This window comes from Vipera ursinii, assembly GCF_947247035.1.
Source record: "Vipera ursinii genome assembly, chromosome: 1".
Lineage (NCBI taxonomy): Eukaryota > Metazoa > Chordata > Lepidosauria > Squamata > Viperidae > Vipera > Vipera ursinii.
In genome coordinates, this window is record NC_139512.1 from 358,458,411 (window position 1) to 358,482,847 (window position 24,437).

The window sequence follows — 24,437 nt, forward strand, 5'->3', positions numbered from 1 at the left end:
CCAGTGGAATTCCTTTGGGTGTTCCACGTGCCTGGACAATAGATTCACAGCTAAAGCTATGTCAGGTCTGCTCCAATTGCTGATGTATAGCAAGGAGCCAATCACAGATCTGTAAAGCGTGTTATCTGTGAACTCAGGACCGTCCTTATGGGTGTGGTTGTAAAAGTCGCTTTGCATTGGGCTATGCGTAGGATTAGATTCTGTCATTTTGCATTTGGCCAGTAATTCCTCTATCTTTTCTTTTTGAGATAGAGCGAACCCCCCTTTAGTGGCCAAAATATGCACACCCAAGTACTTGTCAATCCGCCCCAAAGACTTCAGAGTAAATTTTTCTTCCAGGGCCTTGGCAAATTCATCACACCCTTTCTTGTTAGGCCCTACATATAATAGGTCGTCCACATACAAGGGTACCTCTATGGATATGGTTTGGGATGCTAGCAAGGCCTATATGAGAGGGGTGTTGATACATATGAATAATAGACATAGACGTGTAGTGGAGAATAGAAGGAAAGAACTGGAGAATGAAATAAAGGAAAAAGAAAAGGCCTTGATTTTGAACCCAGAGGATGTGAAGATCAAGGAGGCTATTAGATTGTTAAGAGGACAATTTGATAAATTAATGGCTGATCAAGTGGCGACCAATCTGCGGTTTGCTAGGCATAATACTTTTTGCAATGCCAATAAACCAGGCAGATGGTTAGCTTATAGACTGAGGAAAAAACAAAGGGCATCTAATATAGATAAGATTGAGTATAAAGGAAGGGTCGTGTTTCAACAGAATCTTATTAAGGATGCTTTTGTGGATTTTTATTCGAAATTATATACTAAAGAGGACATTAATGCAAAAGATATTGATATGTACTTGGAGAATGCTAGCATCCCGGTTCTTACGCAAGTACAAAAAGAGGGGATTAATCAGCTGATTACAGAAGAAGAAATTTTTACAGCTATTAAGGAACTGAAGGTGGATAAAGCACCAGGCACTGATGGCTTGACTGCGGCCTATTATAAAAACTTACAATTAGAGATGATAAAACCGTTAAAGGAACTGTTCCAGACAATCCAGAGGGGGGGAAAGGTGCCCCCGTCTTGGAGAACAGCTTTTATCTCTTTGATTGCGAAGGAAGACCAGGATGCTACTTTAGTTAAAAATTATAGACCGATATCGCTTTTAAATACAGATTATAAGATATTTGCTAAGGTTTTGGCTAATAGATTGATGAGGGTTCTACAACAGGTGGTTCATGGGGATCAAACGGGGTTTATTAGTGGTAGACAAATGAAAAATAACGTGAGACATATAGTTAATGTGTTAGAGTTTTTGGAAAGGCACAACCAGATCTCTGCAGCGCTAATCTTTTTAGATGCTGAAAAGGCTTTTGATCAATTGAATTGGCAATTTTTGTTGAAAGTTTTAGACAAAATGGATTTTGGGGAAAAATTTCTACAACCGATTAGGGCATTATATCAAAAACAAACTGCCCGAATTATAGTTAACAATAGTCTGACAACAGCATGTAATATTGAGAAGGGCACAAGGCAAGGGTGTCCGCTATCGCCCTTGTTATTTGTGTTAACATTAGAGATATTATTGGTTAAGATTCGGAATTCGGATAAAATTAAGGGGATACAAGTCGGAGATCAGGACTATAGATTGAGAGCATTTGCAGATGATCTGGTTGTTACAGTGACCCAGCCAGAGAACTCTGTTGTGGACCTGATGGAGATAATAACACAATATGGGAAGGTTTCTGGATTTAAAGTAAACATACAGAAAACTAAAATTTTGGCTAGAAATATGACAGTTTCACAGAAGGCTCTCTTAGAAGGATTAACTGGATTCGAGATTGTTAAAAGGGTTAAATATTTGGGGGTGACTTTGTCGCCCTCTAATACAAAGCTATATAAAAATAATTATGAAAAACTATGGGGGAAAATTCAAAAAGAATTGGAGAGTTGGGAAAAATTGCAATTGTCTTTGTTGGGACGGATTGCAGCAGTGAAAATGAATGTCCTGCCCAAATTTTTATTCTTATTTCAAATGATACCGATTCTTAAGAAAGATTCTAATTTGGAGGAATGGCAGCGTGGTATCAATAAATTTGTCTGGGCAGGGAAAAAGCCACGAGTTAAACTTAAGATTATGCAGGATACTCGTGAGAGAGGTGGCCTTAAATTGCCTAATCTTAAATTATATTATGAAGCTGCTGTATTAGTAGGAATAAGCGATTGGATTAATTTGACGCAACCAAGGTTATTAAATCTTGAGGGCCATGATTTGTTGTTTGGCTGGCATGCATATTTGTTGTATGATAAGAAGGTAGATTCTGTGTTTAGGATGCATATTTTAAGACAGGCACTGCTGAGAGTTTGGAAGAAGTACAGATACAAGTTAAGCAGCAAGATACCATTGTGGGCAATTCCAAAACACGCAATAGAAAATATACATGCTGGTTTCAAACACGATCAGACTACTTACAAGGAAATTTTAAGTTTGGAAAGGAATGTTTGGTGCCTGAAATCATATAATTTCTTGCGAGAAGAGAAGGTTGTTCAAACTTGGTTTCAATATATTCAGTTACGGGCCAGGTGGAAAGAAGACCAGAAAAATGGATTTGTAATGACTGATGAAAATTTGATAAAGCAAATTAGAAATCAGGGACCAGCACATATTAAACGGATATATCTTGCATTGATAGAGATCGATTCAGAAACAGAGCTTGTTAAGGATTGTATGATAAAATGGGCCCAAAACATTCAGGAAGTTATTACAATGGACACCTGGGAAAAGATTTGGGTGAGGAATGTAAAATTTACACAAGCTCAAAATTTAAGAGAGAATTTTTACAAAATGTTTTATAGATGGCATTTAGATCCTAAAAAGCTTGCAAGTATGTATCCGAATTATCAGCCTAAATGTTGGAGATGCGGTGATGAAGATGCAACATATTTTCACATATGGTGGACTTGTAAAAAGGTTAAGGCTTTTTGGATAAAAGTCTGGTGGAATATGCAGAAGGTTTTTAAACGGAGGATAAAGTTTTGCCCACAATTTTTTTTGTTGGGAATAATTGTCGACGCTACAGTTGTGGACTCCAAGTTGATGTTGAACTTAGTTACGGCAGCAAGACTTTTGATAGGTCAATATTGGAAGAAAGAGGAACTGCCGACTATACAAGAGTGGATTTTAAAGGTTTCCGACCTGGCAGAGATGGCGAAGATTTCGGCCTATTTGAAAGATCATTTGCAAGAACATTATATTATGGAATGGAGAAAATGGATTGAGTTTATCCAGAACAAGTATAGGGTTAAGAAGTTTTACGTAGCATTCAAATAAGTCTTCCTTCGCTTTGTTTTTTTCTTTTCTCTATTTTAGTTTCTTATATATATTTAATATTGCTAAGGCTTGTTTTATCCTATACAAGCTAGAGGGTAATGGATTTTAGAACTTGTAATTGCTAGTATATGGTTGTTTATGATTGCTTTTTTATATATATATACCTTGTATTTAGCTCTGGGAAGTCGGGGGGGAGGGGGGGAGGTGGGGAGGTAGGGGGGCCAGGAGGGAGGGGGGGAGGGGGGGAGGTAGGGGGGAGGTAGGGGGGGGAGGAGGGTGGGGGAAGGGGGGGTTTTTTAAAGGAAAACTGTATTGTAAAACTTTTCAATAAAAAAAAATAGGTCGTCCACATAAACTAACACCCGTTCTGTGGTGCCCTTGGAATTGCGTGTGAAAATACATTGATCTGCATGAGATGTGGTGAAACCAACTTGTTCTAAACTCTTTCTAAGACAGTCATACCATAATTTCCCTGACTGCTTGAGTCCATATAACCCTTTGTGGAGCAACCATGTATTTCCCCCTTCTTGCTGGTAGCCAGGTGGGGCCCTCACGTAGATCTGCCAGTCCAAGTTGGCGTGGAGGTAAGCCGTCTGGATGTCGAATTGGAAGACTTCCTCCCCCAGAGCGGCTGCAGTCACGAGGGCGGCCTTGACGCTCTCTGCCCGGACGGTTGGAGAGTAAGTCTCCGAGTAGTCTTCCATATAACGCTGAGCGAAGCCCTGGGCTACCAAACGGGCCTTATACAGGTAGAGGCCATTGGCAAGTGGTTTGGCTTTGTAAACCCACCTTGTGCCAATGACTTTCCTCTCCTTTGGAGGTTGCTGGGGGGTGAAGACCTTAAGTTGTTTTAAGCTCTGCATTTCCTTCTCCATCGCGAGCTGCCATTTCTCTTGCTCTTCGATGGGCAGCTCCTGGATGTCAGAGAAGGATTTTGGGGTGACCACAACGCTGTTGACAGACGCGATGTGGCCAATGTCAATTCTCTTTGGCGGGACCCCTTTGTTGGACCGCTTTGACCTCCTTACCTTCTGCCACTCACCGCTCTTTTCTTCCGCGCGTTTCTGAGGTGTCGCAGGGGGTGAAGACGGCGTGTCTTCCTCCATGGGACTGGACGCATCTTCGTCTTGTTCCTCACTTTCGTCGGTGGCAGGGTACGAGGTCGCCTCTGGTGATGTCGCGGTCGGTGTGTCTTTGCTGGGTCGGTTGGCATATGGGCTCAGATCATTTGAGTGGATCTGGGTCCAATTGGAATCCTCTTAGAAAGAGGCAGATTGGGAAGTCACAGGCCTGCCCCCTTCTCCCAGGAAACGATAGGCCTTGGAGCCAGGAGCATAGCCCAAGAACCTTGGTCTCTGAGAAACAGATTTCCCCTTCTTCCGCAGCTGCTTGGGGATGTGTACCCATGCATAGGAACCAAACATGCGCAAATGTCCCAGGTTTTGTTTCCTACCGTGAACCAGGAAATATGGGGTCTGGTTCACAACACTGCTCCAGGTGCGGTTTAAGGTGTAATTGGCGTAATGGACCACCTCTCCCCAGTATGATTCTGCGACACCCGCGTCTGCAATCAGACTACGCATCATGGTTTGCAGGATTCCATTCCTTTTCTCAGCTACACCATTCTGCGAAGGGGTGAACGGTGCAGTTAGAAAATGGCAGATGCCCTTATGCCTTACCCAGTCCTGGAACTTCTGAGACATGAACTCAGCCCCGCGATCGCTCTGCAATTGTGCGATCTTGGTCTTGTACTGGGTCTCTATGAAGTTGTACAGTGACTTTATGGCGTCAAAGGCTTCAGATTTTTCTGCGAGAGTATACACGTGACCGTAACGTGAAAAATCATCAACGGCAGTGAGAAAATACCTTTTCTTTCCTAAGGATGGTGTAAAAGGCCCAACCAAATCAACATGCACTAGTTGGTATGGGTACTGAGCCTTACGGGATGACACCTTTGGTATAGGGGCAGCCTTCCTCTTTGTTTTCTTGCAAATGGCACAGTCCAGAAACACGTCACAGTCCTTGAGCTGGACTCCCTCAGCAAACTCTCCCATCTTTTTAACTACAGGGAAGCTTGCATGTCCTAGCCTTCTGTGCATGAGGTGGACGCACTTATTGTGAATTGGCTTCCCCATTGAGACCCTCTTGGCTCTGGTTGCTTTGGGTGGTGCTGTAGGTGCCTGCTGAGATTCAGGCTCCTTGCCCACACTGCCCTTGGAAAGTCTTGGGGCAGGCTGTGGTGGCTTGGGAGAAAAATATGGTAAGCCATTTATTATGGTAATATTTCCAATGACCCTCTGGTCCCGGGTGACATGACCTCCCCCCTTGCGAAATAAAACTTCCACTTTGTCATCGTCACACAATTTGGTAATGCTTAAAAGGTTGTTGGCTATGGAAGGAGCAGTAGCGTAGCGTGGGGGTGCAGGGGGGGGCCGGCCGCACCGGGCGCAACATCTGGGGGGGCGCGCTCGGCGACGAATTCCTAATTTGCATTTAGAGGTGCAGATTGGCACACACAACTTTCCTTTTCAATCTGGATCCTAGTTTTTGGTCTTGGGGCTTTGCATGAAGGGTGACGGTCCTTTGCTGTTCCCGCTTGGAGCACTTTAGCATTGCTCGGCGGCGCCCCAGTCGCCCCCTCCCCGCAGCACTTCAGTGGAGGAGTTAAGCGCAGAGTTTTTGCGCCTAGAGAGGAGAAAGGGGGGCTGGGAATCCAGCTTCCTGCCCCTCCATCTCCCCTTCCTGGTCTCTCGACGCCTCTTACGCCAGGGCTGCGGAGGTTCCCCTGGTGGGGGAGGGGCGCCAGGTGGGCAAGGAGGCTCCGAGAGGGGGAGGGCAATCAGGAGGGGGAATCCCTGGGGGGGAAGGGGAGGAGGGATTCCTGTGGCGGGGGAGGGGCGCCAGGTGGGCAAGGACGCCGTGAGAGGGGGAGGGAATAGGAGGGGCGGGAAGGGGAGGAGGGATTCCTGGGAGAGCCAGGTGGGTTTCCCCCAATTGCGCCCCCTCCCCTTCCGAGTCTCCGCCTTTCCTCGCGAGTTTTTCTGCTCCGTGGGAAGCGCTGCGCCTTCGCTTCTCCTCCTCCTGGGTTGCGGCTTCCACGAACGGCTCTCCGATCCCCTTCAGATCCTTCCCCCAAGACCGCCTCCTGCCCCGCAGCCCCACCTCTTGGCGCAGCCCAGCTCCCCGCCTGGGAGATCCTGGTGTTTCCTAGAAGGTTGGGCACCCCCGTTCCCATGTTCGGAGGAAATAAAATAATTTTAGGTCAAGTGACAGGTCTGGGAGCTCTAATTGCCTCCACTTCTCTGAGATCGTTCTCAAAACAACTCAAATGCAACTGATTGATGTTGAAAGGACAGTGGGAGATCCAGGGAAGAAAGGAGGAATTTGTTTTATGACTTTTACAAGCAAAATGTTAGAACTGGATTTCCCACTTCTGTACCCACATGGCTTTTCAGTACCGTATTCTCTTGGAGGAAAAAATAAACCCAGGAGTTTCTCTTGTTGACTATCAGAGTGGGGCAGTTGACAGATACAGAAATGAGCAGGCACTGTGTAACTTACTGTAAATAAGAAGCTGTTTGAGGCTTTATAGAAGTAAAATAGAATATAGATTATTAACAAAGTGCTTTGACATTTTAACTTTGCTGTTGGTTCACCTGTTAACTACTTTGCCTCTCTATCTACCAAGTAGATTAAGGTCAAATTGGTTGTAAATAGAAGTAGAACTTCATAAATTTTGGGCCTACTTCGTAAGGGAAGGAAGGTAATATTGCTCCAATATATTTATGAATATTCAAGTGGAGGGGAATAATATATGTAAATCTGGTTTTGTCTTATTGATGCACATATTTTCCTTCTATTTGAATGTTCTGTATATCCTCCGCTGCGCCGCCCGCCTCCTGGCACAGCCTCGGGTCCCGGCGCTTCTGCCGCACGTGAGGGAGGGGATGCCGGACCTTCCCCCTTTTCCCGGGGGAGGCGTGGGTGGGGGGGTGCGGCGGACGCCCAGGATGCGGGGCTCCCTGCGGCAGACTCGAGTGCTAAAATCCACGGGTTAGGGGGCGCAAATTACTTGCCTTGCCCCGGGTGCTGACCACCCACGCTACGCCACTGGGAAGGAGCATGCAAAACACCTTCCACCTTTCCAAGGCCAGGTACAGAAACAAACCCCTCACCAACAACTTAAGCAGTATCTCCATTTGCCACTTTGACAGATGAGTTAATTTTCTTTAACCTTTTAAAACCTTGACTCATGTTAGTAATGTGAGAAGAAGCTCCAGAGTCCAGTATCCATAAGTCAGTGGAGCTATCAGCCTTTGTTCTGGGGGTGAGGGAACAAGTAGGCAGAAAATTTCCTTTGCCCCTGCCATGCCCCCTTCCTTGCCCCTTGCCCCTTACTTGATTGGGACCACGTTTAGGGGCTTGATGTTGATGGGGGCAGTCTTTCTTGAGGTGCTCCTCAGAGCCACAGATGAAACCCTTTTCAGTTCCTTTATCATTTAAAGGGAAAGGTATCCCTCTAGTGGTCGAGGAGGGAATCCTTTCTTGACTATTTATTAACTCCAGATGGGCGTGCCCGGGAACCATGTGATCCGGGGGAGGGCGTTGTTCAGGATTTCTCCCTTCTTCCCATGAGGCATTGGGGGGGCGGAGCCCAGATTTGCAAGCTCGGAGTTGCCGCAATGGATTCTCCCGAGAATTAAAGGCACATGGATTTTCATCATTGCCTGGCTGGTCCTGAAGACCTGAAGAGAAGGTGGGAGGCCACGGGGGTTGATTGTTGGGAGGCTGCAGGCTGGATTCCCCCCGGCAGTTGGGCCCTGGGGAGAGGATGGGAGGCCTTGGGGGAGGTGTGGGCACCCCCAACGCTGGGACCGCTGTCTTTCTGGCCTCTAAGGCAGTGGCCAGGGCTTGCATGGCTGTCTGGAGAGCCGTTGTAACAGTTTTGGTTGGAAAGACATCATTGTCATCATAGCACTTTAGGCTTTGTGGTGGGGAGAAGTCAGGTTGCATGCTGCTGTGGCCGGAAGCCAGGGATTGCATGTCATTTCTGCTGTATGCCAGGGACTGCTGGCTATTTTGGTTGGATGCCAGGGACTGCTTGCTTTCCAGACTTAAAAAAATCAAGTCTTTGTTAGATTTAGTGGGGGCCGCCATCTTGTTTCCTGTGCCAGACCACGTGGGCGGAGCCATCTTGTTTCCGCTTGCCCCAGGAAGCTGTAGCTCACGGCTGGGCGGGGGGGTTCGCGCCAAAGGCCCTGGGGTCCCGGGGTCACTAAGGATGGCGGGCACCATATTTGGAGGCCTCGTGGTCTCTAGACTCACCAGGGTTTCTGAGGCTTCCTGCGGGGTTTCCTGGGCTGCCTTCCCCCTCCCTTGCATTGCAAAGATCTCTTTAAGCAGCTCTTCACGTTCCTGTGCAGTCAGCTTACTCACGCGGCGTTTGGTTTCAGCCAGGTCCGTCTCTGCAGCATCTGAGCAGTCTTGGACAGTCTGCAAACCTTATATGCTCTCCTCTGTGGCGTTCAGTTGTAGAGAGGCATGTGAAGGAGTCCTAGACGCTCTGCTGGATCCTCTGACGGGATGAAGGCCATCCGCGCTTTCATCTGCAGCTGAGGTTGCTTCAGGGACTGAAGTCTTGGATGTAGGCAGGGAGGCTGTCTTTGATCGATGACTCCTAGTCACGATGGGAGAAATCCTGCCATCTGTTATAAATGGATTTGAGCCTGGTCTCCCAGACATCTTGTTGGAGAGATCCTGGCTGGCTTGGAAGCTTTCCTTCAAACCATCCTCTGCTACCAACTTGTGAGGTGTTCTCACAATGAATCGTTAAAGGTGCTTCCAAGCAAAGGCATCACGCAGAGATGCAATCATATTAGCTTTATTCATGATAGATCAAAAAGAAAGAAATACTTGGCATGAAAGCATTCATGCCTGCATGTGAGAGAGAAATAAAATAAAAGAAAACAAGCTAGCATTACATGGCTAAACTAGAGGTTAGGAGTAGAGGTAGAACTAAGAACTGGAGAATAGAAACTAGAAGTAGAGACTAGAACAAAGAGCAGCCCCTCGTGCAGAGGTATTTATGGGGGGTCTTGGTCCCTCCCTGACCATAAAACTCTCTCACCAATGGGGCTGTCGGGGTCTGAGACCCCTGGCTCATCAGTGGAAGCAAAGAAGCCTCTTTGCCTCCATCTGATGACCCTTTTGGGAAACTGCCATGGCTGGCACAAAACATCTAACAATTTCATTCCTATCTCTTCTTAAAAGCCTCAAGTGATGCATTTACAGCTTCTGGAGGCAAGGAGTTCCACTGGTTAATTTTTCTCACTGTCAGGAAATTTTTCCTTAGTTCCAGGCTGCTTCTCTCCTTGATTAGTCTCCATCTGTTGCTTCTTGTTCTGTCTTCAGGCTCTTTTTGAAAATAAAGTGACCCCCTCCTCTTCTTTGAGGCAGCCCCTGAAATATTGGAAGACTACTATCCTGTCTAGTCCTTCCTTTGTTAGACTAGACATACCCAATTCCTGCAATCGTTCTTCATTTTTAGCCTTCTTTTTTACATGATGGTGACCAGAATTGGATACCTTATTCCAATTGTGGCCTTACCAAGGTGTTGTAAAGCAGTGTTAACACTTCATGTTGTTGACCCGGAATAAGGGGACATTATAGGAAATATCCATTGTGAATGTGCAGATGGCCCTACTGTCTTTGGGCTCTTGCAAAGTTCTGGATGCAGGGTCATGAAAGGCCAGCAAGGAAAATACTCAATGTCCTAACCCTCCCAACAACATACAGTATCTTTAGGGAAACACCCCAAAGGGAACATGTTTGTTATTTCTGCTCTCTTATCCAGGGCTTTTTTTCTTAAAAAAAAAAAAGGTGCCAGAACTCTCAACTTGGCAGGTGCAGGAGGAGGAGGGTGGGGGGGCAGCACTGCTGCAGTCAAGGGTGCGAGGGGTGTTGGCAGCTGGCTGCCCCCCCCCGGGGCTGGAGCCAGCGTGGCTGGTGCTGTGGGAACAGCGGGGCCCACTCTATATGGCGGGGCCGTGAGGGGCGTGCGGCAGAGGCGATGCAGGCCAGACAATGCAGGGCAGCCAGTGAGGCGCACAGGGCGAGGTGACGGTGGCGCAGGTCCAGCACCGGGTAGGCCACTAGCCTGGATGACAAGGGTGAGCACAAGGAAGGAGTGTGCATAGACTCCACAGAACCCACCTCTCACTCCTTGTCCTCTCTTACTTACCTAGTTTGGATGGTGTAGTTGGGCAGCAGGGAAGGATGCAAAGTTCCTGCCAACTCTCCTTCGCTGCAGACAACTTGCCAGTGCAACGTTTGCCGGCCAGGTCTTTTCGTGTGCTCAGCAACAATTCCTATTGGCTTTTGAAAGCCAATAGGCTTTCAAAATCCAATAGAGGGAGTAGCATAGCTTGTGCAAAAGCTTTTGTGTGTGTGTGCAAAAAAAGGTGCCGGAACGCCATTCTGGGCATTCTATGAGGAAAAAAAGGCCTGCTTTTATGTTTTAATCTTCTGATTTTAAATATATATATATATATTTCTATTGTAAGTTGCCCCAAACCTCACAATGTGGATTGCATACAAATATTATATAATCGGTAAATAAAGGTAGAACATATGTTAAATATACATCAAATGATCCCCTTCATGGATTACTGCCTTGTCGTGGCGAAGGGGCTTGCGTAATTCAATGAAGCTATGAGCTATGCCGTGCAGGGCCACCCAAGACGGACAGGTCATAGCTGAGAGTTCTGACAAAACGTGATCCACTGGAGAAGGAAATGGCAACCCACTCCAGTATCTTTGCCATGAAAACCCTATGGACAGTACCAAAAGGCAAAACGATATGACGCTGGAAGATGAGCCCCTCAGGTCGGAAGGCGTCCAATATGCTACTGGGGAAGAGCAGAGGGCTAGTACTAGTAGCGCCAGAAAGAATGAAGCGACTGGGCCAAAGCTGAAAGGACGCTCAGCTGTGGATATGTCTGGTGGTGAAAGGAAAGTCCGATGCTGTAAAGAGTTTTTCTCCATAGGAACCTGGAATGTAAGATCCATGAATCAAGGAAAGCTGGACGTGGTCAAACAAGAGATGACAAGACTGAACATCGACATCTTAGGTATCAGCGAACTAAAATGGACAGGAATGGGTGAATTTAATTCAGATGACCATCAGGTATACTACTGCGGGCAAGAATCCCTCAGAAGAAATGGAGTAGCCTTCATAGTCAATAAAAGAGTAGGAAAATCAATACTGGGATACAATCCTCAAAATGACAGAATGATCTCAGTTCGAATCCAAGGCAAACCATTCAATATCACAGTCATCCAGGTCTATGCCCCAACCACCAGTGCTGAAGAGGATGAAATTGACCGGTTCTATGAAGCCCTACAGCACCTTATAGAAGTAACACCAAAAAATGATGTCCTTATCATCATGGGGGATTGGAATGCTAAAGTAGGAAGCCAAAAGATAACTGGAATAACAGGCAAGTTTGGCCTTGGAGTACAAAATGAAGCAGGGCACAGGCTGATAGAATTTTGTCAAGAGAATACGATGGTCATAGCAAACACTCTTTTCCAACAACCCAAGAGACGGCTCTACACATGGACATCACCAGACGGTCAACACAGAAATCAGATTGACTATATGCTCTGCAGCCAAAGATGGAGAAGCTCTATACAGTCGGTAAAAACAAGACCAGGAGCTGACTGTGGCTCAGACCATGAGCTTCTCCTTGCAAAGTTTAGGCTTAAACTGAAGAAAGTAGGGAAAAGCACTAGGCCACTCAGGTATGAATTAAATCATATCCCTGTTGAATATACAGTAGAGGTGACAAATAGATTTAAGGAATTAGATCTGATAGACAGAGTGCCTGAAGAACTATGGACAGAGGTTCGCGACATTGTACAACAGGTAGCAACCAAAACCATCCCAAAGAAAAAGAAATGCAAGAAAGCAAAATGGCTGTCTGAGGAAGCTTTGCAAATAGCTGAGGAAAGGAGGGAAGCGAAAGGCAAGGGAGAAAAACATAGATATGCCCAATTGAATGCAGAATTCCAGAGAATAGCTAGAAGAGATAAGAATGCCTTCTTAAATGAACAGTGCAAAGAAATAGAAGAAAACAATAGAATAGGGAGGACCAGAGATCTTTTCAAGAAAATTGGAGAGATGAAGGGAACGTTTCATGCAAAAATGGGCATGATAAAGGACCAAAATGGCAGGGACCTAACAGAGGCAGAAGAGATTAAGAAGAGGTGGCAAAATTACACAGAAGAACTATACAAGAATGAGCTTAATGTCCCAGATAATCACAATGAGGTGGTCACTGACCTCGAGCCAGACATCCTAGAATGTGAGGTGAAGTGGGCCTTAGAAAAGCTGAGCAACAACAAAGCTAGTGGAGGTGACAGTATTCCAGCTGAGCTATTCAAAATCTTAAAAGACAGTGCAGTAAAAGTGCTACACTCAATTTGCCAGCAAATTTGGAAAACTCAACAGTGGCCACAGGATTGGAAAAGATCAGTTTACATTCCAATTCCAAAGAAAGGCAGTGCCAAAGAATGTTCAAACTATCGCACCATTGCACTCATTTCTCACGCTAGTAAAGTCATGCTTAAAATCCTACAAGCTAGACTTCAGCAGTATGTGGATCAAGAACTACCAGAAATACAGGCAGGATTTCGAAGAGGCAGAGGAACTAGAGATCAAATTGCCAACATACGCTGGATCATGGAGAAAGCTAGGGAGTTCCAGAAAAACATCTACTTCTGCTTCATTGACTATGCTAAAGCCTTTGATTGTGTGGATCATAACAAACTGTGGCAAGTTCTTAAAGAGATGGGAGTACCAGACCATCTTATTTGTCTCTTGAGAAACCTATATGCGGGTCAAGAAGCAACAGTGAGAACTGGACACGGAACCACTGATTGGTTCAAAATTGGGAAAGGAGTCCGGCAAGGCTGTATACTGTCGCCCTGCCTATTTAACTTATATGCAGAGCACATCATGAGAAAGGCAGGGCTAGATGAATCAAAAGTTGGAATTAAGATTGCCGGAAGAAATATCAACAACCTAAGATACGCAGATGATACCAGTCTAATGGCAGAAAGTGAAGAAGAACTAAAGAGCCTCTTGTTGCGGGTGAAGAAGGAGAGTGCAAAACTTGGGTTGAAACTTAACATTAAGAAAACCAAGATCATGGCATCTGGCCCTCTCAATTCTTGGCAAATAGATGGGGAAGAAATGGAGGTAGTGACAGATTTTATTTTCCTGGGCTCCAAGATCACTGCAGATGGGGACTGTAGCCAAGAAATTAAAAGACGCTTGCTCCTGGGGAGGAAAGCCATGGCAAATCTAGACAGCACACTAAAAAGCAGAGACATCACCCTGTCAACAAAAGTGCGTATAGTCAAGGCTATGGTCTTCCCAGTTGCAATGTATGGCAGTGAAAGTTGGACCATAAGAAAGGCTGAGCGCCAAAGAATTGAGGCCTTTGAACTATGGTGCTGGAGAAGACTCCTGCGAGTCCCTTGGACTGCAAGGCGATCAAACCGGTCAGTCCTAGAGGAGATCAATCTTAACTGCTCTTTAGAAGGCCAGATCCTGAAGCTAAAACTCAAATACTTTGGCCACCTAATGAGAAGGAAGGACTCACTGGAGAAGAGCCTAATGCTGGGAAAGATCGAGGGCAATAGAAGAAGGGGACGACAGAGAATGAGGTGGCTGGATGGAGTCACTGAAGCAGTAGGTGTGAGCTTAAATGGACTCCAGAAGATGGTAGAAGACAGGAAGGCCTGGAGGAATGTTGTCCATAGGGTCGCGATGGGTCGGACACGACTTCGCAGCTAACAACAACACATCAAATGATAATATACTTCCCTACAAAGTCAATTCTTGCTCAATGACAGACCAAGGAGTTAACTCGGAAAGGAAAGAGGAAAATCTAGAAGAGATCTGTGCAACTTGTAGAAGGGAAAGGCCCACACTGAAAAATTAAAAATCTTTGTGGTCTGCAAAAGAATGCTGGTGGGCTAATCAATGATTTGGTGACTAGAGGAGCATCTACAGTGTTGGAGTTAGTGGTCATGGTAAGCTACGGAGGCACTAGTCAACATGACTTTCAGGGCAGTGGTGGTGATTTTATTATTATTATTATTTTTAAAAGTCTGTGCTCTGTCAAAGGGTGCTTGGTAGGCTGCATGTACAGGCCTGGTCTAGAATTTATAAGTAACCTTGTAAATAATTTTAATGTCCTCCTCTAGTGCAGGGTAGGCAACCTTGCCTCTTTTATGACTCAAGGACTTCAACTTGCCTTGGTGGAGCAGTGGGCTAATGCCTCCTTAAGTAACACCAGCTGCCTGCCATGAGTGCAGGTTCGAGTCCCACCAGGCTCAAGGTTGACTCAGCCTTCCATCCTTCTGAGGTAGGTAAAATGAGGACCCAGATTGTTGGGGGCAATTAAGCTGACTTTGTAATAATGCCGCTTGGGGGAGGTGTGAAAGCCCTAATAAGCAGGCATATACATAGAATGAAGGCTACTGCTAAGCTTGTAAGCCGCCCTGAGTCTTCGGAGAAGGGCGGGATATAAATGGAATTAAAATAAAAATAAAAATAAAACTCCTAGAATTCCTGAGCCAGCATGGCTCAGCTTGGAAACCTCTCTCTTTCCCCTCAGCGTGGCTGGCTCAGGATTTCTGGGAGTTGAAGTCCACGAGTCATAAAAAAGAGCCAAGATTGCAATAGGCTTTCCAAAGCCAATAGAGGCAGCTTTTTTTAAAAAAGGTGCTGGAACGCCGTTCTGAGCATTCTATGAGAAAAAAAGCCCTGCTCTTATCTACAGTATGCCAGACTTACTGGGTGAAATCTGTATCGTATGCGTGTCAGCTTTGCTGGATGGCTTGCTTATGTAACCAGAAAGAATAAATACAAGGATTTCTTGTCTTTCGGAGCTGCTCTCATTTAGAGGAGCCCGTCTTTTTTTTCAGCTGAATAAAAACGTAAAGCTTGAAGGCAACTTCTGGTTTCCTGTATTTTTTACCAGCAAAACCTCAGAACCTGCATATCATTTTTGGCGAGCCAGGCAGGAGAGGCGCTTGGTTGGTCCTAGGGAGGCTCAGGAAAGGGGAAGCATGCTCCGCAATTTCCTGGAGGTGCCCCCCTTCTTGACTCTTCATTGTGGTTTTAATAGGAACCAGGATTTTTCTTCTTTTTGGTTGCCTTTTACTTGGTTCCTGCATACTCAGGAGGGCTGAAGATAAGGTAGAGCACACAGATATACATTACTTTGTTGCACCAGCTTGCTTGGGAGAGTGTGTGTATGTGTAAACACGTGTCTGTTTCCTTGAATTATTTCCCACCATTGACCAGAGCTGGGCGGAAGGGTTTACGCCAGCCGCACCTAGGCCCCCCTTTTTTGGGGTGCTGGGGGCACCTAGAAAGCAAGGGGCATTAATCTTGTACTCTCGAGCTCCAACGGGTTGTGAGTGGTGTGTGGTTTGAGGTTTGTGGTTGCTCCTTTTATATATATATACATTTCCCGCTGTTGACCAGGCCTAGGCATGATACTGATCTTAGCTGAAGGTCAGTGGATCTCTTGTGGCCCAACAGGCTGTGCAAGTGGTGTGAGTGACTTGAACACATGGGCTCAGCCCAGAAAGACCAGTTAGAATGAGTAAAAGGAAAGTTAGAATGAATAAAAGGAAGGGATGTGTTCTCAGCCCCCTTGACTGTGTCATAAGGAACTTTGGTAAGCTTAAAATTTGTTGGGATACGAAATTGAAACTCTGACAATGCCCTCTGTCACCAGGACATACCCACTGTTTGGCCCACAGGGGAATACATGAATTTGGGAGTTTTTGAAACCATGGAGATTGTGCTTAAAGAGGCATGGATCATGCTCAGCATGCTTCATATGCTCTTTTGTTTTTCTGGGCCTTACGTGTGAATAAGCAGGTGCTTAGAGACTGTGGACCGTGGTGACCTTCCACGGCACCGCCTTTTCCTGCTTTAGCTTCTGCTCCTCCACCCCATGAGGGGATCTACTCCTTCACAGGGCAGGTAGCTGTTAGGAGGGGGGACACTGATGTGGTCCTCTTTCATACTTCCTTCTCCACATCTGATCTTTCTGCATGGGAGGACCGATTGGGTTCTTACACTGACACCCCACAAAAATATTCTGAATTGGTTCTGTCCACGAACTGGGCAGACCTCCAAGCCATGCTCGATGTCTTCTTAACAACAGAGGAGGGGCATCAGGTAGGCAATGCTACTAAAGGAAGGAGGGTCCTTGGTCTGCAACTTAAAGGTTTCCAAGATATTATTGTCACTGCATTGCAGATTGCCCTCCCTAAACAGGAAATGTGGGCATAATTTATGATGTTCGTCAGTTGCCAGCTGGAAGTCCCAGTGACTTCCTGGAGCGCTCCAGATGTTGAGTGTGAATTACAGAAGGTGGAGGGGACTTCAGGTGATGATAGACAAATTGTTGGAAGGAGCGTATGAAGCCTACATGACATGGCCAGAAGTGACAACCAGGGGGCTGAGGAGGGTGAAAAAAGCACAGCATTGTTTTTCTGATTTAAGCTCTGTAACAGGTGCCCTAGTGCGCGGCTTTTCAACCTTTCCCCCCATTGTACTGCTTTTCGGATACAATATCAGTTACAATATTTGAGAATACACCCCAAACCTCTTCTGCATCATGTCAGTTGTAGGACAAATAACATGGGCAAGAAAAAAGAGAATGTGCATTTCATTGATGTAGAACAAAGAGACAGTGAGTAACTTGGACTCAAGAGGAAAAAATAGCTTCAGGATAAAGAAGAATGAAAACGGTTGACACTAAGCCAAGCAAGCTGCCAGAAAGTGGATTTTATTCAAGAAGCCGGACAGAGAACTGATTTGGCAATGACTTCTGGACTAGCTGGTCAGAATCAACTACATGCGTGGTACACTTTATACCAGACATGTCAAACACAAGGCCCGGGGGCCGGATCCGGCCCGCGAAGTGGTTTCATGCGGCCCGCGAAGCCATCCTGGAAACAGTGAGGGAACGGCCCCCGCTGCCTTGGCCCCGACCCAGAGACCCTCAGATCTGTCCCACTCCTGCCCAGGCCCCCCCATAAGCACCCTTGATGCCAACGATGTAGAGCTGGCCACGCCCACCCAGTAGGCCATGCCCTCCCTGGCCATACCCACCCGGCACCTTGAGGGCAACCGCAATGCTGATGCGGCCCTCCATGAAATTGAGTTTGACACCCTTGCTTTATACTCTTCCCTGTTTCATGTTTTGATGAGATTTGTGAGGGGTTTGTTCTTCTTAATTTCCTAGCTTGACTTCCCCCCCCCCTTCCGTAGGATTGATTCCTCCTATCACCCAGGATGGGAATAACTTGTTGATGCAGTTTTTGTCGTCTTTGTTTGTGTCTTGTCATGAGCCCTGGTGTGTTTGGGGTTAACGCTGTTGTTGGTTTTTATGTAAGCTTTCTGTTGATTTGTTCCTGGTTCGTATTTCTTGGCTGTCTGCCCGAGGCTGTTAACTGCCCTGGGCGGGGGAGGAAGAGAGAGGGGAGAGAGAAAAAAAAATCTTCCCTGGTGCTTTTTATTTTTCGGCTTGACTTTCCTGAGACAAGGGTGAAGGGATTCGCAGTGGCCTTTCGTACTGTAATAGTTGGTTTCTGGGGCTACGTTCTCTTTATAAGATGTCGTTTATTGACTTATAGGAGTTTTAAAGCTGCCCGTGTTAAGCAAGAGGATGGTTAAGTGAATTTTGTCACTAAATGAATGGTTGCAAGTCGAGGACTACTTGTGATCAGAAGCCTGCTTTCGTTTACCCCAAACTCCACCACCGTCTCTTTTCGTCTTAAGAAGATGGACCACTTTATTTGGCCAAGCGTGATGAGACACAGCAGGAAAACGTGTCCCTGGTGCAGAAGAAGCTCTCAGCGTACGTGCAAAACAACAGAGTGATAATAATCATAATGCCACCAATAAGAAGGATAATAGTACAGTTGTACAACATGGGTAAGTACACACAAACCTTAGACAGTATTGTGAGGATTAGCTGTTCAACAGAGTGAGGGCAGGAGGGAAAAGACTCTCCCTGTGTCTGGTTGTTTTGGCACGCAACATCCTCTGGCGTCATCCGGAGGGGAGGATTTGCAACAGTTTGTGTCCAGGATGTGACAGGTGTGTAGAGATTTACTCAGCCCTCCTTCTGACCCGCTCAATACGCAGGTCTTCAACGGAAGGCACGGTGATTGCAACCTTTTTTTTCTGCATTCCTAAGTATCCGTCCCGTTTGGTCGCTGTACCAAAGCAGACAACTATTGAAGTACGAATGATGGACCCCATTATTCCTCTGTAGAACCCCAGAAGTTGTGGGTGCTCCAACACTGGAGGATTTTAAGAAGAGATTGGACAGCCTTTCGTCTGATATGGTGCAGGCCAGGGTCTCCTGCTTGAGCAGGGGGTTGGACTAGATGACCTCCGAGGCCCCTTCCAGCTCTGTCATTCTGCTACCTGTAACCAGGGCGGCTTACTGCTAAGCTTGTAAGCCGCCCTGAGTCTTTGGAGAAGGGCAGAATATAAATAGAATTAAAATTAAAAAAATAAAAATAAAACCAGAGCTCCTAGGGCAGTCTGAACTTCCTGAGCTGACATGGAAAAACATTCTTTGTGCTGCCTTTTTAGTGGAGGCTCTAATGTCAGGTGCCCATTTCAGGTCCTGGGAGTTCCTAGAACCCCGAAGCTTGAAGGTATCGGCTGTTGATCCCGCCTTGTCTAACGTTGCCAGAGGTGGTGGAACAGGAAGGCTCTGCCTAAAATCTACCATCATCTCTTCGGTTTTCAGCGGGTTCTAGTCCATATTGTTCTGGCTGCACCAAAGGGCCCGTTCCTCAACCTCCTGTCTGTATGCAGACTCATCACCGTCTCGAATGAGACCCCCGACTCTTTTTTATATAATATTTTATTAGTTTTCCAACATTTACAATAATATCTTTAAGAAGCAACGTGGTATCCGAGTTACAATATTTCCATCTCAGACAAGTACATATTATTACAGATCTCCACGTTATTATAACCAATACTTCCTCTCTCTTTTTTTCTTCGATATATACTATTTCTTATCTAGATTAACATATTTCTTATTGCTATTCATCAAATATTTAACTGTTGCGATGAGCGACCGGTCAGGGTTCTGGCTTCAACTCTTAGAGCCCCGTGACAGGGGTGAGAATTTGGAGGGACCCTCGCAAGGGTGGGCACCTTGAATAAGGGAGGATCTTTGCCCTTTACCACCGACCCAGTATGCCGGAAGTTCCGACGGTCACACTTGGGAACTGCGATGATTAGGCAGAGTTAGAGACAGAGTAAGACAAACTGAGGCACCAATACAAGAAGGTGAGGGAGCATGGAGTGCTCGGGGTGGATGGTGTGCCCCCCCTCCCAGCTCCACAAACCCTCCTTTTTTTATTAGGCTGTTTCATTTGGGAGGGGTGAAGTACACATGAGGAATTAACATAAAGGAAAAACATAACTCATTGCATACATCTGCTAATGAACATATGTGAGGTCAAAGGAAACAATAAAGCATAGTTTATGCTAACAGAGAACTGATAATGAAGAGGGTAAAGGTCATTACAGGAAACAATAAAGCATAGCTTATTATATTACAGAGAATACAAGGGTCGTCATAACTTGAAACATAACTTGAAACATAAACAATTATAAAAGACAAGTCTTTGTTATAAATGAAGCAAGGAGCAAAGGTTTATCACAGGAAGGCAGAGGCCCTATCTTGAAGCAAGGACAACTTCAGGAGACAGGAAAACTATATACTGGGCAATTTAAATGAAACAAGTCTTTGTTGTATACACATGTGAATCAGAGACAGGAATGTGGTTGTAAATAAGAAAAGAGTTTTATCACCAGAGGCAGAGATGGAATGTAGGAATGTGGCCTTACAATTGCAGATTTGGAGAAAAGGCAGAAGTGTTAAACTGAGTGCAGGAATGTAACTTTGCAAATGGGGGGGGGAAGGCAGAAGTGTTAAACTCTTTTAATATGGGAATCAAAAAAGGTCTTTTGCAGGCAGAGGAAAGCAGATTTTACACTTGCAGAAATATTATCACTGGAGACAGGAAGGGAGAACCTTGTAATTTTTAATATAGGAATAAAAAAGGTCTTTTGTAGGTCTGGGTTCTCTACAACTCCTCTTTTTCTGTTTTTTAAAGCCAATTACTGAGAAGGCCCCTCAAAATCCAAAACTTTCTCTTCTAGGATACTTACGCTGGAAAAAGAGAAATCCTCCGACAACTCCTGTGCCGGCGCCAGTATTCCTTTCAAAGAGTGCTGGTGTGAGGGTGCATCAGTCTCTGGGTCAGAAGTGAATTCTAAAAGAGGGTGTTTGTATTCACTGTCAATAGTGTGTTTCATCAACAGAATGTCATCGCTAATGCTGCTCAGCCTTCGTTGTAGAAAATTTAAAAGTTTACCCATAACACATGGGCCAATTGCACATGCAAGTAATAGTAAAATTAAAGGACCAGCTATAGCTGAGAGAAGGGTGGTCAGCCAGGGAGAAAAGTTAAACATTCCTTGATACCAAGTATGATGCTGGGAGCGTTCCCTTTCTCTGTCTTTCAATCGTTTGTTTAATTCTGCCATGGAGTCAAGCACAATCAAAGAAATACTGTTAGTAATACTTCTGATAAAAATAGGCAAGACACAAGGTAAAATAATACATCCTAATACAATCATACTAATAAAAGCTACAATAGCGTGTAAACCAGGTACTTTGGGAAACCAGGAGCCAAGTAATTCCTGAAAGTTGAAACCATTTCAAGTTTGGACAGGAACATGAGCTACAGAGTTCACATAGATGATGATGGTAGACTCGTTGTTAACAACAGGTTGTTCCTTCTGGGTCCATGCGATGGGCAAAAACAGTGTGAAAAGAGTCATTTTTGACTGGAACCAATGTCAAAGGTGTAAAGAACAGGATGGGATAGCTGGTGAACTGGAGTTGACGTCTGGGGTTAGCTTTCAGATGGAATTGTGTTTTAGTGGCATCAGTCAGTGGTGTAAGAACAAAGCTGAAAAAAGTCACAAACCATGCTGTCATCTTTAATGGGTTCTGCAGTTGTGTTTGTGGAGGCATGATATGGACGAACGTGGTGACCTGGGATCCACAGCACTTTGTCTGGCAGTTGAGCAACTGCGTAGCCTCTTCCCCAAGTGAGAAGGTCTGCAGGGCCTTTCCAAGTTAGGTCTGGAAGTTGACGATACCAAACCTGTGGTTTAGGGAGATCTGAAGAAGAAGAAGAAGAAAAATGCTGCTCTGCAGCTGTGGTTAAGGGATAGCCAGTCAAGTTGGAAAAGTTTAGAGTGTAGAGGCAAAGATTAAGAGTGTCTTGCACTGCTGGGAGGTTGGAGTTTCGTTTTCCCCTGTTCTGATTTTTATAGTGATCTAAAGCATGTTTCAAGGTTTGGTTAACCCATTCCACCAAGGCTTGGCCTTGGCTATAATATGGAATTCCAAATTTGTGTGTGATTTGCCAATGATGACAAAATTTTGCCATGGCTTGACTGCTGTAGGTAGGGCCATTATCTGTTTTGAGTTCTTTTGGACATCCCAGCACTGCAAAGGTCCGAATACAATGATTAATTACATGTTTAGTGGCTTCACCCCTTAGGGGGGTGGCCATGATGAATCCTGAAAAGGTATCAATTGAAACATGCAAATAAACTGCTTCTGCAAAGCTTTGGAATTTTGATGAAAATATGAATGACTTTCCCAGGGGGTGAGGGGTTGCAAGGAACAGGCTGAAGGTCCGGAGGCAGCCTGATCTGCAACATTGTTTCCCACTTGCAAAAAACCTGGAAAAGGCTGATGACTACGAATGTGAGCAATAAAAATAGGATGTTGGTGTTCAAAAAGCAAATTTTGCAAGGTTAAAAAAAAGTTGTAACAAATCTGGTTGAATGAAGGGAGATAAATAAGATCCATAAATCACTTGAATTGTGTGATAAACATAGGTTGAAAGGAAAAAAATTTGACAAGCAAAAATTGAAGCAGCCAGTTCAGCTTTTTGAGCTGACCGCTGGGGTGTTGTTTGCTTGGTTAGTGCGAACAATTTGCATTGCAAACGATAATAGGGCGGTGGGTGGCAAGAAACCTTGCCATGCCAATCAGCTAAGGAAAATTGCAATTCACTTGAGGTTTGAAAAAATGAGTCCCAAATTTGCAAAGACATAGGCACAAAAAGAGTGTCTATCTCCAGCCCAATCAAGGCTTTCGTTCGGTGACAAATTTTAAAAATCAATTGAGCTAATTGTGCTTCTCTGATTAAAACAGAAACTTTGGGCGTATGGGATAAATGAATCCACTCCAAAATTTTCAATTGGTTAGCACGTTGAACAATAACAGCAGTAAATAGTCCAGGCGTGTTTAAAATAATTGCAGCAAAAGGAACAGACTCACATCATGCAACATCCACCTTTCTCTTTCTTCTACTTCTCATGTTTCTCCCTATCCATATTTCTATAGTACATTCTTGTTCCTTCAGCATTCTAAGGCTTGTGTTAAGGCATACAATTCATGCATGCAGTTCACAAATCTGTGCAAACCAACTTAAAAACCACTTTTCTGTTTCTCCCTTCTATTATCTATTCATTCACTGCCCTTCTGCCATTCTGGCCTAACTTCTGACTTTTCTGCTTCCAGCTTCTATCAACTTTTGCATGAGCCAACTGTTTCTCTTAGCTATTAATCAATCCTCTACATTAATCATATTTGGAGTCAGTGTATCTTTATTAACAATCTCAGAGCCTGTTGTAAGGCATAAAATAGTGCAGATTAAGGGAGGAAAATTCTCCCAGATATCACCTTCTATCAATGTGTACTGCACACAGACACAAAAACATCAAAAACAAGAAAACAAAAACAAAAAACAACTCCACAAAAAGATCAGAGTAATTTCTTTTAGGTGAAGTTTAACTAAAACTCAAAGAATTCCAAAAACTTCTCCAGCAAAGAATCTCTCCTCTTTCGAGTAAAAAAAAATTGCAAGCTGAAACTGCAAGAGTGGGCATCAAGCTTCACATCCACCCCCCCCTTTCTCAGACTGGAATTCTAAGCAGAGAAAAAAAAATGGTTAAAAGAACCAGCCACCCCCCCTTCTTCTGGCTGTCTCTCCCTTTCTCACTCTTAAAGTAACACAGCAGGGTTGGGGGGGGGGGTTAAAAGAAACTTTACAAAAATCTCACCACCAAAAAAAATAAATAAAAATAGTTTGCTCTCCTATACATGCATTTACTCTCACACATCATCCATGGCTTTTACAACAATAAAATCTGCAGTTTACTGTTCCTTTCACACACACTCACATTTACATGTCAGCAAATTAACTCATTCACTTCTATTCTGACTGCTTGCATAAACAATTTCACATACAAAAATTTCATTTCATACTTTCTCCAGACAAACCATACATTATTAAATAAGGCCTTTTTGTTTGGTGTTATCAGAGAGGATTTTGACCCTCTTCCAAGTCTTGGAAATAACACAGAACAACACAGACAGACATATATACACAGATACTATTAAAACAACATTTATTTAGACATATGGCTTGTCCTACGAGAGGTGAGAAAAATCATGTGTTGATTCCAACCGAACATGGTTTCTATAGGGCCCTTTAACCATCTCCCATTTTTCTCACCATTCCAAGTCCAAGCTTAATGTTCCAAATGTCCATATATATACATATATATATATACATACACATAAAACAAAACAAAACACACATATCAATTTGGGGTTTTAGGCCAAAACAATAATCCAAAGAGCTAGATTAAAAGAAAAAGATAGAAAAAAAACTTGATTTTATTTCTTTGATTTTTCTTTTTACAACAACAACTACTTCCTATTCTTTGATTTGATAGACCAGAATGGTCAATTTAGTTTGGCTGGGAGCCTGCAATGGGAAGCTAGATCCCAGAAAACTCCAGGCAGTTGAAATCAACAGGCATGCCCCTGGATTTTACTGAGAACAGCTCGCCCCAAGAGGCTCTTTCAAGCCCCACATA

The 24,437-nt window shown here is 44.8% G+C and overlaps 1 protein-coding gene across 5 annotated transcripts in view; it reads left to right on the forward strand.

The window, feature by feature from the left end:
* The window catches only part of LOC310650965 (dehydrogenase/reductase SDR family member 13-like), an 85,420-nt gene that overhangs the window by 20,613 nt on the left and 40,370 nt on the right, over positions 1–24,437 (forward strand). For 2 of the 5 annotated variants that reach the window (XM_083379866.1, XM_083379864.1), the window contains exons 2-3: positions 18,068–18,368; positions 20,628–20,726. The exons of 1 other annotated variant lie outside the window; for it this stretch is intronic. The gene's annotated coding sequence lies outside the window, so the exon portion shown is untranslated. Of the gene's footprint in view, positions 1–17,620; positions 18,369–20,542; positions 20,727–24,437 lie in introns of those variants that run through there. 2 more of the 5 variants (XM_083379865.1, XM_083379867.1) reach the window with 2 other exon arrangements.